A 15,116-nucleotide genomic window follows, 5' to 3' on the forward strand; every position below is an offset into this window, starting at 1 on the left:
TGGGGTATAAGATGGATGACTTAGCAGTCTGGACGATCAGACGGCTGGACGATTTTTGAAAAAAAAAAAATATGCTGGATGTATTTTTTGAAAATGGACCTTTTCCTGCGTCAGACTTTGGACGACTTGTGAGTTAGGCCAAAATGGACTTAGATGTTTCTTTTGATTATGCCCCTCCACGTCTAATTAGGTGTACGGGTATGTCAATTATATTACCTCACTGTTGATTTATACTACGTATGTGCATTGTAAACTGTTCTGGGCTCTTTTGAGGGGATGAGAAAAATTTAAGATCTTAAGGTGGCCAAACAGGTTGAAAAGGTGATGGTGAAACCTAGAAGGACGCTAGGTTGCATAGGGAGAGGTATGGCCAGAAGGAAAAAGGAGGTATTGATGCTTCTGTATAAGACTCTGGTGAGACTTCATTTAGAAAATTGTGCACAATTTTGGAGGCCGCACCTTCAAAAAGATATAAAAAGGATGGAGTTGGTCCAGAGGAAGGCTAATAAAATGGTGTGTGGTCTTCGTCATAAGGCGTATGGGCACAGACTTAAAGATCTCAATCTGTATATTTTGGAGGAAAGGTGGGAGAGGGGTAATCTAAGGAAATACTTTTTACAAAAAGGGTGGTAGATGCATGGAACAGTCTCCTGGAAGAGGTGATGGAGACAGAGACTGTGTCTAAATTCATGAAAGCCTGGGATATTCACATGGGATCTCTTAGAGAGGGGGAGAGATAATGGTTATTGTGTATGAGCAGACTGGATGGGCCATTTGGCCTTCATCTGCCATCATGATTCTATGTTTATATTAAAATATTAAATAAATAAAGGGACAGAACATTTTGAACCCTTCATATCTTATCACTCAAGAAAATAAAAGCACGAACAGATGGATATTCCAGTTCCCAGATCAGACAAAAACTAACAAAGGCTGTGTAAAACCCAGCACTGTGCCAGCTAAACAACCACCACCATCTAACCAGCAGGGATCTCATACTGCCAAATGTACTGCTTCCATGCTACGATGACGATACCGAGATCATCAAACTGAAAAGTCTTCTCAATAAGCTTACCTAAGGGCAAATTTTTCATTAATTCTGAATGTGAATTACAAGTGATTAAGCAGAGAAAAAAGGGGGGTACCTGGCTATGAAAGGCTTGAGAGAGCTAAGGTGCTGGAAATTCCACCCATCGCAGGAACCTTCTCTGATAAAGACCATTACCCAACCGAGATGTTCACAAGATTCACAGCAACCAAGGAATAACCCAGTCCTAGCTATTAGATTAACTGGAGTCCAACATAAACATTTATCAAATTAGATTTAAACAGACCACTCAACATTAAGATGCACGGAGCAGCCCAGCAGCAAGCTGGAAACCAGCCAATCTTTTGCATCGAGCTCCACATGTTATTATGTACAAGTTGATGAGAGGTTGTATTTGCTCAGCCAGCACAAAGACTTCCTGGCTCTCTGAAAACAAGAGTGTGGTAGACCTGGGAGGAGACAGACGGAGATATAGAGAGATCTTCAGGACCACAGTCAAATATACCCAAATCCAATCGCGTGCGGCCTTGGAGGAGCACACATTCCCTTGCCATGGCAGAAAATGACCTCACAGATACAACCTGCCTTTTAAATCACACACAGAATGCATCTCCAGGGAAGAATGCCCAGGAGGGAAGAGTTAAGCTGCCCATTGTAGCTGACGATGAAACTAGGAATGTGGAAAGCTGGGTGGATGATGGCATGAGGATTATTTAGCAATTAGTCTGCCTACTGAGAAGGTAGTTGACCTCTGCCTGTCACTTACATAGGACCCTAGAGTGTTTGGGGGATGAGCCAGTTCTTGTGGTTAAATGTGGATATAGGAAGGTGCAAGAGGAAGGTTCTGGATACTGCTTGGGACCTGGGTTGACCTGGGTTTTTTAGGTAGGAAGTTGAAATCCACGGCCTCCGATGCTGCCAAATGTGCAGGCCAAGCCCCAATGTGTGGCTGACACAATGGTGTAGGGAAGGCGGCCTTGGAATTGGGACTTGTTAAAATTAGGGATATTAAGCAGAAGAGGGCGTCTGTTCAGCCAGTATCAGTTCCACTTTAACTAGGGTGGGACCTAGTTGCTGGTGCTAAAAATGACTCCAAACTGCTAATACACAAGTTGTAATTATGAATAAGAATAGTACCAATAAAAAAGACAGACAGTCAGGTGTCGTCTACGTGAACGTCAGAAGTCTAAGAAATAACACTGGAGAGCTGAAATGTACAACAGCCCTGCAGGATATGGAGGCAGAGGGTTATCTTGAAGACCTGGCAGAAGGAGGAAAACCATTGGGACATGGACAGCAGGGTGTGAATCAGGGGTGTCCAACCTTTTGGCTTCACTGGGCCGCATTGGTCGAAAAAAATGTTTCTGGGGCCCAAACGCTGCAGCAAGACAGAGGAGGGAGCCGGCAAGATGGTAAACACCCGGAGGCAGCAGAGGAAAACACTGCAACGCCCTCGACCGGGGCCGCAAAAAATACTTCACAGGGCCGCATGCGGCCCTCGGGCCACAGGTTGGACACCCCTGGTGTAAATTATTTTGGCATGACAGGACATGTCAACTGGTGGTGGGGCGGTGTTATACTGTACCGGTATGTTAAAAATAGCAAGCTGATTGTAATACGCCTTGTTTAAAGACAGAATATAAATAATCAATAATAATAAAAAGCTAGAGGCGCATGCGCTCTTAAAAATTTGTGAGTGCTGGCGCCCTGAGGTGTGCTTCTGTGGCAACATTCTAAACCTCAGGGCGCATGCGGGGGCTGAAGGCGCGCGACTGTGCTCTCCAAACCTGGCTCCAGCGACGTAGGCAGCATTATAAACACGCTGCTTCGTCCTTCTACTGCCGATTTCCTCTGCCGTTGTCTCTGATGACATCATCGGAGACAGACGCGGCAGAGGAAATCGGCAGTAGAAGGCCGAAGAGCAGCGTGTTTAAAGTGCTGCCTACGCGGCTGGAGCCTCGAGGTTTGTCGGCGGTGGGAGGGTCAGGAGCAGGCCAGATCGAGGGGCCGTACGGAGCAAGGAAGAGAAGGGAAAGGGGGATGGGGAAAATGCTGCTACTGTTTCTGCACAGGAAGGGGGGGGAGATAGCAGGGAAATGCTGTGGCTGCTGCATACGGAAGTGGGATGGAAATGCTGCTGCACAGGGAAATGGGGAAAAATGACAGACAGACAGACAGCGGGAGGGAGGGAGGGAGACAGAAAGAAAGAAAGACAGGGGCAGGGAGAGGGCCAGAAAGACAGACAGAGAAAGGGGACCAGAGAGAGAGTCAGCGGGAGAGGAAAAGGGGGCTGCTTTGGGGGGAGGGGTGTGCTTGAGGCAAACAGCTTTGCTCTGAGGGGGGAAGACAAAAGGGGCCATGGAGAGACAGGGAGAGGGAAAGGGGGCTGCTTTGGGGGGAGGGGTGTGCTGGGGGGGAGACAGAAGGGGCCATGGAGAGATAGGGAAAGGGGGCTGCTTTGGGGGGAGGTGTGCTGGGGACAGACAGCTTTGCTCGGGGGGGGAGGGGGAGACAGAATGATACAGACAGCGGCCAAGGAGAGAGAGATAAAGAAACAGACAGACAGACAGACACATCTATTCTAGCACCCGTTAATGTAACGGGCTTAAAGACTAGTAAGCTATAAAAGTACAGTGGTGCCTCGCATAACGGACGCCTCGTACAGCGAACGCTGCGCATAACGAACTTTTTGTCTTGCTCCCTATAACGAACTTCGTTTCACACAACGAAGTCGCCCGAGGGGCCCGGGGGGGGGGGGGCGGAACTACTCTCGCCGAAGCCGGGAACAGCAGCACCCATGCAGTGTTCCATCATCTCCCTCCACCTTACCTTGGATGCCGAGTTTTCCGGCTTTCTTTTTCGGCCAGCCGCACGCTTTCAGGGAGCAGCGCATGCGCGCATGCTCTGTTGTTCAATCTTCTCCTCTGACGCAACCGGAAACCGGAAGTTGCAGGACAGGAGAACATTGATCAACTCCAGCAGCTGCGCGTGCACAGCTTTTTGGAAGCGTGCGGCTGGGTGAGGGAGAGGGCTGGCAGACTCTGCATATAAGGTGAGGTGGAGGGAGGGAAATGTAGGGCTGCAGAACGAATTATTTTCTTTTAAATGTATTCTTATGGGAAAACGCGTTTCACACAACGAACGTTTCACATAACAAACTTGCTCCTGGAACGGATTAAGTTCGTTGTGTGAGGCACCACTGTATAGAGTAGTGGGGGTGTACTACCTGTCTAGCCAGGATGAGGAAACGGACCGTAGAATGCAAATAGAGATTAGGAAGACAAAACCTGTCAACACGATAATGGGAGATTTCAACTACTAAATCATTGTTCAACACAAAAGAAAATAAAGGTTGTCACAAACGAATCCAAATTAATGAACTTGTAGCGTAGGAAAAAGTTTGGAAGGAAAACAGAGAATTCGTTCTCCCGTTGCGCCATTGCGAAACAGAAGCATCTGATGGGACTGTCGAGGGTTCTGCTACTGCCATGGAATAATTGACTGAGATAAGTATTTGAATTCTTGATGAAAGGTTTCCGTGATGGCAACAGAGGAGTAGCCTGCAGTTCCCTTGTGACTCTGGGCAAATCACTTAACCCTCTGCTGCCCCAGGTACAAAAACTTAGATTGGTAATAATTGCATCACGATAACTAGAACAGAGCTAGTGAAATGCAACATATGGACTCGTTCACTGTCTATCGGTTCGTGCACGCACAGCGCAGCGCTTGGTCTTTACTCATGTGGCAGCCACGAGGTCAGAAACATGGACGCTCCATTGCAAGATTGCACCGTCGAAGAACAATATGCTGTAAGAACATAAGAATTGCCGCCGCTGGGTCAGACCCACTGGTCCATCGTGCCCAGCCCAGTCTGCTCACGCAGCGGCCCTCTGATCACAGAACAGTGCCCTAACTGAGACTAACCCTATCAGTGTACATCCTTCTTCAGCAGGAACTTGTCTAACCTTGTTTTGAATCCCTGGAGGGTGTTTTCCCCTATAACAGAGTCCAGAAGAGCATTCCAGTTTTCTACCACTCTCTGGGTGAAGAAGAACTTCCTTACATTGAATTCCTGAAGGGTGTTTTCCCCTATAACAGACTCTGGAAGAGCGTTTCAGTTTTCTACCACTCTCTGGGTGAAGAAGAACTTCCTTACATTGAATTCCTGAAGGGTGTTTTCCCCTATAACAGACTCTGGAAGAGCATTCCAGTTTTCTACCACTCTCTGGGTGAAGAAAAACTTCCTTACATTGAATTCCTGAAGGGTGTTTTCCCCTATAACAGACTCCGGAAGAGCGTTTCAGTTTTCTACCACTCTCTGGGTGAAGAAGAACTTCCTTACATTTGTACGGAATCTATCCCCTTTTAACTTTAGAGAGTGCCCTCTCTTTCTCCCTACCTTAGAGAGGGTGAACAACCTGTCCTTATCTACTAAGTCTATTCTCTTCAGTACCTTGAATGTTTCGATCATGTCCCCTCTCAATCTCCTCTGTAGTGCACTTTCTGCAGGCGGAGGGAGTGAAACCTGTGGAAATTCACCGTCGGATATTGACTCAGTATGGACATGACACCATGAATCAACGAAAGGTTTATGAGTGGGTAAAAAGGTTTAGAGAGGGAAAAACAGGTGTAACCAACACAGGTCGTTCTGGTCGCCCATCAACATCGTGCATACAAGAGCACTTTGACAGGGCGGATGCCTTGATTAGAGAAGACCGACAGATAACGGTGTTTCAATTGGCTGCAGATTTGGATATCAGCTGTGGATCTTACTTCCTAGACCTGCGCCTGAGACATCACAGGAAGAGCTGATGCTGGCACGACAGCAGGTATGGGGTTGCTGCTCATGCCAGGAACATTGCAGAGGAAAGGGAAGCGGAGCACGCAGCAGGAGGGGCAGGGAAGGAACGTTTGAAGTGGGGGGGAGCAAGGATGGGGCTTCACCTCCTGGGGCATCTCTCAGCCTCGCTACGTCATTGGGGCTACACATGGTGAATCTATTTTGCAACAATGGACTCGGCATCTGCTTAACCAGGAGGGATTATATTCAAATGTATGAAGCGTGTGCTGCTAATGATGTGGTTGTCTGCTGTGTTGAGTATACGAAGGACTATATGAAACTACATTGGCTGCCGATAACTGCAAGGATAAAGTTTAAATTAGGCAACGCTGCCTTTAAGATCCTGAGAGAATGCCCCCGACTGCCTAATAGAGCTGGTCACCCTACTCCTGGGTGGCTTCAACAAATATTCCACCAGAAATCTTTCCCACTTAAAATTCCCAGCATGCAACTGTGTATGTTTATATTGTAAGCCACTTAGGCTTTAAGCGGTGAAGAAATTTTTAAAATAAATATAGATAAGTAAATGCAGCATATAAAGTCTACCAGGCAAATTACCTTATCCATCCAATATCAATTGCTGGAACCAACTACCACGTACACTACGATCTTGTGACCACTATCTCAGGTTCAGAAAACTCTTAAAAGCATTTCTGTACCAAGACAGGAGACACCCAGAAGTAACTGAAATGGGAACTGTAAAAGCCCATTTCTAAACTGTCTAATGCAACTCCTGGGACAAAACAAAGAGCAAACAATGACCTGCTTGTAACTATGACTTAACTGTATTAACAATTGTACTGATCTACCTATACTAACAATCCTATTGAATGTTCGTGTCAAACTGTCCATTGTAACTTCCTGGGTAACTGACACAACCTCTCGTAATGTAATCCAATCTTGAACTGAATAGGTAAAGGTGAAATAGAAAACTTGATTAACACAACATAACATTTGGCATACAGTATTTTCGCTCCATAAGACACACCTGACCATAAGACGCACCCTAGATTTAGAGGAGGAAAACAAGAAAAAAAAACCATTCTGAACCAAATTCTCCCTGTCTGGCTCTGCACCCAACCCCACACTCCTTGCCAGGCTCTGCACAGTCCCCCCTCCCTGACAGGCTTGTACCTTATCCCCTCTCTGGTGGTCTAGTGGTAGGCTGGGACAGGGCACAGAGCAAGCAGGGACAGGGCAGGCCTCATCCCCCTTCAGGCGGGCAGGCCCGACCTCTCCCTCCTCATTTTGAATTCAGAAGAGCAGGCAGGCCCCGGCCTGCCTCCCCCCCACCCCCACACATAACCTTTTTTTATTTCTGGCGCCCTCCCTCAATGGACATGGCTGCCTGCCTGGTCCCTGCGAGAACTGATGGATGCCTCCGAGTCCTCTTCTTTTCCCTTGCGGCAGAGTGGCACACAAGGCTGCCTGCCTGGTCCTGCACCGCTTCCCATCATGGGAAGCGGCGTGGAACCAGGAAGGCAGCATTGTGCGCCACTCTGCCGCAAGGAAAAAGAAGAGGACTCGGAGGCAGCCGTGTCAGTTGTCAATGCTCATGGGAACCAGCGGGGACCAGGCTGGCAGCCAAGTCCAGCGAGGGAGGGCCCAGAATTAGAAAAAGGTAACTGGGGGAGATGGGGGTTTGGGTATTCGCTCCATAAGACGCACCCTAGATTAGCCAAATCAGTGGCCAAATTCAATGTGTGCAATAAACATAGATTTTATGCGTGTTATTTGGAACTCACCTAGGTATCAGATGGGAGATAAATTTTAAAATTAATAAATAAATAGAGAAACCCTATATAGAAAAAGCACAGAATCAGAAGAACATTAAAGAACCTTTATACTTGGAACAGGGTCTAGAGCAGCAGGTCCAGGGCTGGCTCTAGCACTAGGCTAGGCAACCGCCTGGAGTAGAACAATTGTAGGTGGGCGACAGTCACTCTCACTGTCCCCAGTCTGGCATCTCTGCTTCACCTCTTTCCTCCTTCCCAGAAAAAGCCTAGATGGGGAGAGGAAAGAGAAGGGAAAAGATGTTTGACCCCATCTTTGGGGAAAATGAATGAAATAAATATGTTATAAAATACAGACTTTTCATAATAATTTCCAAAAAATTAGCTGATGATGGCTGGGGGTGTGGCTTGATGAAGGTTAGCCTAGGGTAGGCTCAGCAACCTTTTTAAAGCAAAGAGCCATTCTATCCTAAATGTTTGACCCAAGATTTACAAAGAGCCGCAATGGGTAGAGATATCCCAGGTCTCTCACTCTCTCTTCCTTCCCCCCAACCCATAGCCAAGGATCTCTCCAGGCCCCTCCCCTTTGATCTCCCTCCCAACCCCATGATTTTCCCTCCCCCCCCAAGGGCCTACCTAGGTACTGGGTTCAGTGTGTGGGGGGGGGGGCAGCTCAATCTTCAGGGCAGGAGCATGGCCCTCTCATGGCAGCTCAATTCCACAATGCCCCAGCCCCCTTCCACTCCGCCATGTATAGAGGTAGGCCCCTCCCCCAGGCCTCTGCAGCACCTGGTGGTCCAGTGGGGGTCTTTGCGACAGGAGCATGACCCTCTTGGACCTGCTTCCTCGCAGCTGCCTTCTAAAGTGGCCACCGTGACCTTTCATGGCTGCTCGCATCTCCTGTAGTACCGTGAGATGCCGCGAGAAGTCGTGGCAGCCATTTAGGAAGGCAGCTGTGAGGAGACAGGAGCAAGAGGGCCATGCTCCTGCCATGAAGACCACTGCTGGATCAGGTATTTCGGTAGGTCTGGGGCCCTATTTATACATGGAAGAAGATCCACAGGTTACTACCCCCTGGCCTAGGGCATCAGATACCTTTGAATTGGCCCTGGTCAGCCCACATCTTTTATGGATGAGGAACAACGAGTGTGGAGAAAGAAAAAACATTATTGAGAAGATTGCATTGGGGGAAGTGGAGGAGCATGTGGAGCGGGTACATGGCCTGATACCATTTCACTTTGGCTTTAGGAAAGAGCATGGAGTGGAGATGCTTTAGCTGAAATCAAGAACGCTGAATTGATTCGGGGGTCAAAAGAAGGCATGCCTTTATACATTTCCAGCCCCTGGAAGATCTTCAGTCCTGGCTCTGCTCTCGAGTTCACCAGGGTCCTGAGCTCCTCGCCACCTTCAACCACACGGATACTCACGAGTGCTTCGATGTCGTGTCTCCGGAGCACCTACTCGTGAGCCTGCATGCCTTAACCACACAAACCTCGAACACTTATGATTTTAAAGTGTTTGAGGCTTGTGCAGATGAGGACGGAGCTTAGGCATTGGTGGAATGAGGCATTATGACATCACAATCTGAGCTCTAGAATGTTGCCACTTAGGATTTTAAAGCGTTTGAGGCTTGTGCAGATGAGGACGGAGCTTAGGCATTGGTGGAATGAGGCATTATGACATCACAATCTCAGCTCTAGAATGTTGCTTCTTATGAGTTTAAAGTGTTTGAGGCTTGTGCAGATGAGGACGGAGCTTAGGCATTGGTGGAATGAGGCATTATGACATCATAATCTGAGCTCTAGAATGTTGCCACTTAGGATTTTAAAGCGTTTGAGGCTTGTGCAGATGAGGACGGAGCTTAGGCATTGGTGGAATGAGGCATTTTGACATCACAATCTCAGCTCTAGAATGTTGCTTCTTATGAGTTTAAAGTGTTTGAGGCTTGTGCAGATGAGGACGGAGCTTGCAGGAATGGGGCACGGACAGGAAAAGAACTCGACGGGACAGGGCGGGAAAATAAGTTCCCACGGGGATGGGGAAAATTTTGTCCCTGTGTCATGCTCTACTCTGTATGTCTTGCTGCCTGAAGTTCTTCTGGGGTCTTTTTTCTGGGAGGAACTGACTCTTTTTGGGGGGAAGAACTCTTTTGCCAGCAGTTGCTGCATCCTAGTATGGGGTTAGTGGGGGACGTCCCCTTCCTTTCTTCAGAGTCAACTTCCCAAGAATTGATTCTTCACAGGAGCCTGCATTCTGCTCCGGCAGCAGGACACGGATGTGCCCGTGTGCCTAGGACACAGATGGCCGCCGGAGCTGGGGCTGTGCGTGCAGGCTCACAAGTAGGTGCTCCAGGGCCTGCGCCATAGAGACGCGACACCGACAGCTAGGATAATCCCCTCCACTGAAGCGGTCGCGAGTATCCGTGTGGTTGAAGGGGGCGGGGAGCTCGGGACCCTGGTGAACTCGAGAGCAGAGCCGGGACTGAAGCTCTTCTAGGGGCTGGAAATGTATAAAGGCCCCCGAATCGATGCAGAGTTCTTGATTTCAGCTAAAGTGCATCACTTCCTGGACTTTAGAATGTGATCTGTTTGGGGAACTCCAAGCAGAAAGAGTCTGGGGTGGGGGCCCGGAGAGTCCAAAACCCAGACAAACTCCCCCCAGTCTAGGAAATCATCCAGACATCTGGACAGTGCTCTAAAAAAGGGGACATGTCTGGATAACCCTACTCCACTTGCAAGAGAGGCCTTGACCACAGAGTAGGAAGGGAGCGGGGGATGCATTCACTCCAGGTGACACTGGAAACCCATAGCTACAATGAATGCACCTCACGTGTTCAAAGCTATTCCTGCTGGATTCATATCAAGCTATTCTGGGCGCCCCAGCAAACTCTGCACTGCAACCCAAGCTCCTAGCCTGTGGGGAGACTCCATTCGCAGGGAGGCAACAGGAAACAAACTGAGCTTGTGGAAATCTCTGCTGCTACTTTCACATCCACTGGATCACCAAAAGGGTCCCTTCACTTGGGAGGTGCAGAATTCTGGATGTTTGCAGACAATATCCAGTTAAAAAGTTGGCTTTTTAAGGAAGCTTTTAATTAAGCTATATACATTTTAAATTCCTCCTAGAATTTCTTTACTTTAGAAAGACCTATAAGTAAAATCGAGCAGGCAATCTTTTACCCTTCCTTTTGTTTCAAATTCCAACCCTGATATATTTACTTTATAATTGTATTTAATCCATTTTATTTTTTCCTTGTGTTTGGTTGGTATATAGTTATGTAAATCATTGTCTTAGTAAAATGTTATTCGTTTATGTCACCCTAATTTGCAACATTTTTTTGTAAATCGCATTGAAGTAAGATTTTGCGATCAAATCAAAATTTTATTAAACTTGAAAGCAGTGGTTCCCAAACCCTGTCCTGGTCGGGTTTTCAAGATATCCCTAATGAATATGCATGAGAGAGATTTGCATACCTGTCACTTCCATTATATGCAAATCTCTCTCATGCATATTCATTAGGGATATCTTGAAAACCCGACTGGCTGGGGGTCCCCCCAGGACAGGGTTTGGGAACCACTGAGTTAAAGGTTGAGGTGGGTGATAGGGCAGTAGGGTACAATGACTAAAAGCAGGGCTATGATTTCAGTATTCCCCCAATGTCGTCAATGCCCACATTACCTCCCTCTTCAAGTGGCTTCATTGACTACCTGTCCACTAATGCAAACTCCTCGTACTGACCTACAAGTGCATTCACTCTGCAGCTCCTGCATCTCGCTCCGCCCCAGGAATTCCATTGGCCCAAAGAAAAGCCCCATAAGGTCTTATTATTTACCGCTCATTGTTTGAATTGAAACTCGACTTAAAACTACGCTGGTGAGAAGTACAGCTCAATGCGTCCAATAAATACCTGGTCCAGGTAGTGAGGACATGGAAAGAGAAAAGGAAGGGGCGAGGCACATCCTTCACAAAAGCTCGGAATTAATATTAGGACAAAAAAACGCTACTTCTTCAGTCATGAGACAGAGCTACCAATTCTAATCTAATCTAATTCTCAGTCGTATACATCAAATCATCTCCTAAAAATAGGAGCTCGATTCGGTTTACATAATTAGATCACAAAAAAGATCCATCAACATTCGTTGGAGCTGTAGCCTAAAAAGGCAATTAAACAGTGGTTTTTAAGGTTTTGCGAAAGTGATAAACACGATCTAACTTGAGGAGGTCGTTCATTCCACATCGCAGTTGGTAAGTATGGAAAGAACCAAAAGCTACACTGGCCCAGCCTCCCCTGCCCAACTCCGTAGAAAAGTTAGCCACCCCAGTCCCCCCCCCCTCACTCTAGGTTCTTTGACCCATTAGCAAAACAAGAAAAACCAACAGGACCTGCAGTAAAAATGCAGAACCAAACTGCAGGACAATGTACGGGATGCAGGGATTTATTTATAATACAAAAATCTGAAAACCATATGCAACACAACATAAATAAACATATCATAAGAACATAAGAAGTGACACAGCTGGGTCAGACCAGTGGTCCATCGTGCCCAGCAGTCCGCTCCCGCAGCGGCCCTTAGGTCAAAGACCAGCGCCCTAACTGAGACTAGCCTTACCTGCATACGTTCTGGTTCAGCTAGAACTTGACTAACTTTGTCTTGAATCCCTAGAGGGTGTTTTGCCTCTTAACTTCATCCTATGCCCTCTCACTGCAGAGTTTCCTTTCAAATTAAGGAGACTCGACTAATGCATATTTACAATACGTAGGTATTTAAACGTTTCTAACATATCTCCCCTCTCCCGTTTTTCCTCCAAAGTATACAGACTGAGATCTTTAAGAGAGGCAGGGAAGATAAAGCAAAATGCTTGATGTGGGGGAGGGGGGAGAATAGGGCTTTGAGCTCATCTGGGGAGGGGACAGTACATAACTTAAGGTTCTGGATACTCTTGGACTGGCCCTGCCCACACATCCCCTGAGCCCCTGCATCAATTCCCTCTTTCAGCCCCACTGCCCACTCATTACCCCTCCATCCAGCAACACACACTCCATCAGCGAAACACATCTCCAAGCAGCACTCGGAGCCTACGATTCTGAACTTCCTCCACCCAGGTAAGAAAAAAAAAAAAAGATTAGAATTTTCACACAGAAACAGCAGCACCAGATCCAGAAAAACATCTGGATCCACTTCTTGCTCACCACCCTGCCCCCACCCTGAAATTTCCAGAAAGAGTATAATTACTGTATTAATGTGATCAAGTCCCTAGCGCTCGAGCACGAGTCGATGGCACCTATTTACGTAATGTGTAGATCAAAGTTGCCTTCTCACGATGACCTCTTACATCTGCAAAAGTCTGGCAAGGATTGGATTAAAAAAAACAGAAGTCCTCTGTGTACAAGTGCAACGTCATGAATGACTTTCGGGGACTGCCGTGTGCTTGACAGTTTCTTGGCAGACTCTTAAAGGTTAGGGTAATGCATTCGATTCCTCCTTTCTGTGGTACAGCAGTCATCTCTCCCCTCCCTACCCCCGGCTAAGGCTGGGTGCTTATTTACAAACCGAAAAGTGTATGTATCTAGAGACGCAGGCCAGAACAAGCACGCATCACACGCATGAGACGACGTACCCCCAGGAATTGCTTCGCAAGAGTGCACTGAAGCAAACAGTCAGGACTGATGTCACAGGAACAGCTGCCCCCATGACGCCCAAAGACCCTACTAAGGCAGTGTGACAACTCCCAGCCAAACCATGCTGGGAAAGGGAAAGGAGTGACCAGATTCAATTCAATGAAGAAAACAGTACAGTATGTTTTCAGCAGGCTTAGAAGAGGCGGCCTGGTGTGTAAATGGTTCCCCAGTGCCCTACCACGCCCAAATTACCCAGGTGAGCTACCACACGGCACTCCTCTGGCTTACATCTCCTGTGACAGCGCAGAAATTCTGTAGCACATACGACGAGAAAGAAAGAGTGTAGAGATTTGTTCCAGGAGGCCCAGAAAGGCCTTTTCAAAACACAACTTTCCACTCGCCCATGGAGGTGTGGCTGCTGGGCAGGAGCAGAGCGAGGCAAGACTTACCATCCGAGATCTAATTTCAATCTTCTTATTTTTTTTATTTATACATGCTGTACCGGCTTGTATAAATTAGTCCACAATATAGGAGGCTAGAACTGCCAATTTAACTGAAATATTTCATTGGTAATTATTCAAAAGAAAATAAAGATGTGACTAGATGGGCTCTGAACTAGAGAATGACATGGTGGTTGTTACCTGCGGTTAGCCGCAAGTAGCCGCAGGTAACCCGCCGAAACAGGGAGAGAAAAATTAGTGGTTGTTGCGGGGACGGGGACAAGGTCATTCACCACCCCATGGAGCGGTGAATGGTCTTGTCTCTGCAGTGAAGCCAGCACGGATCATGCGGTCCAGCATCCCCACCCAATCGCCGCATCCCACGTCCTGCCATCTCCCTCTCTCCACCTCACCTTAGGTGCCTGCCAAATCTGACTTTAATTCTTCTCCCAGCTGTAAATAAGCCGTGCGTGCGCGGCTGCTTGAACTGCTGAATCTCCTCCTCTGACGCAACCGGAAGCAGGAAGTTGGGTCAGAGCAGAAGATTCAACAGCTCAAGCAGCCGCACGTGTGGCTCATCGAAAGCGTGCGGCTGGGAGAAGAATTAAAGTCGGACTCGGCAGGCACCTAAGGTGCGGTGGAGGGAGGGAGATGGCAGGACGCGGTGATCAGGCGGGAGGGGGCTTCTGGACCGTGCGATCCGTGATCGCGCATGTTCCCTTACACTAGGAAGGAGGGAGTGGACAGTAGTTGCGGGGATGGGGTGGGCCACAGGGGTCGCGGTGACAGGGATGGTGGTTGCAGGGACGGGGGACAAACTTTTTCCCCGTGTCATTCTCTACTCTGAACTTACTTCATTGAGCTAATACACAAGTAGCATATTTCACGTATTATCTGCAATTTGCCCTTTGGCGGAAATGAATTTTGACAACTGCCGAGGTTCAAAAAATACATATCGGCTCCCTTGATAGTGCTTAACACATTTACAGGGTATCTCAAAACAATCGTTGCACCTCAAAATAAGAAACCGCTTTCTTCTCCTCCGAGTTGAACGTGACACGTCTGGATACATTCTCACTACTTTTGACATAAATGGAACATCTTCATAATTGAAAAAAGCTTAAGCATCCATTCCCGGTCCGAATCAATGGCAAATTGTACAAGCAATGGAGCAGGAACAGTAACCAGTGTCTCGCTATCCGATCTCTCAAGGAAATTTGTTAAAACCAAACTATCAGCAGATAAATTCTGCTGGTTTGGATTTAGAGCAATAATCGTTTTTATTATTAAAGAAAACATGTCTGACAAACAGCAAGAACCAAATCAGGATGAAGGGGGCCTGGTCTCTTAGGGCCCACTTCGTACACAGTTAACCCTTTCAGGACCAAGGGACATATTTGTCCCATAACTTTAAAATCCTATAAATTTTGATTGG

General features: G+C 47.5%; 1 protein-coding gene across 4 annotated transcripts in view; it reads right to left on the reverse strand.

Annotated features, from left to right (window-relative positions):
• The window catches only part of TMBIM1 (transmembrane BAX inhibitor motif containing 1), a 69,877-nt gene that overhangs the window by 42,092 nt on the left and 12,669 nt on the right, over positions 1–15,116 (reverse strand). Inside the window, exon 2 of one of the 4 annotated variants that reach the window (XM_033945561.1) lies at positions 7,728–7,890. The exons of the other annotated variants lie outside the window; for them this stretch is intronic. The gene's annotated coding sequence lies outside the window, so the exon portion shown is untranslated. The remainder of the gene's footprint in view (positions 1–7,727; positions 7,891–15,116) is intronic. 4 annotated transcript variants of the gene reach the window in all.

The sequence above is a fragment of the Geotrypetes seraphini genome, chromosome 5 (assembly GCF_902459505.1).
Source record: "Geotrypetes seraphini chromosome 5, aGeoSer1.1, whole genome shotgun sequence".
NCBI classification, from domain to species: domain Eukaryota; kingdom Metazoa; phylum Chordata; class Amphibia; order Gymnophiona; family Dermophiidae; genus Geotrypetes; species Geotrypetes seraphini.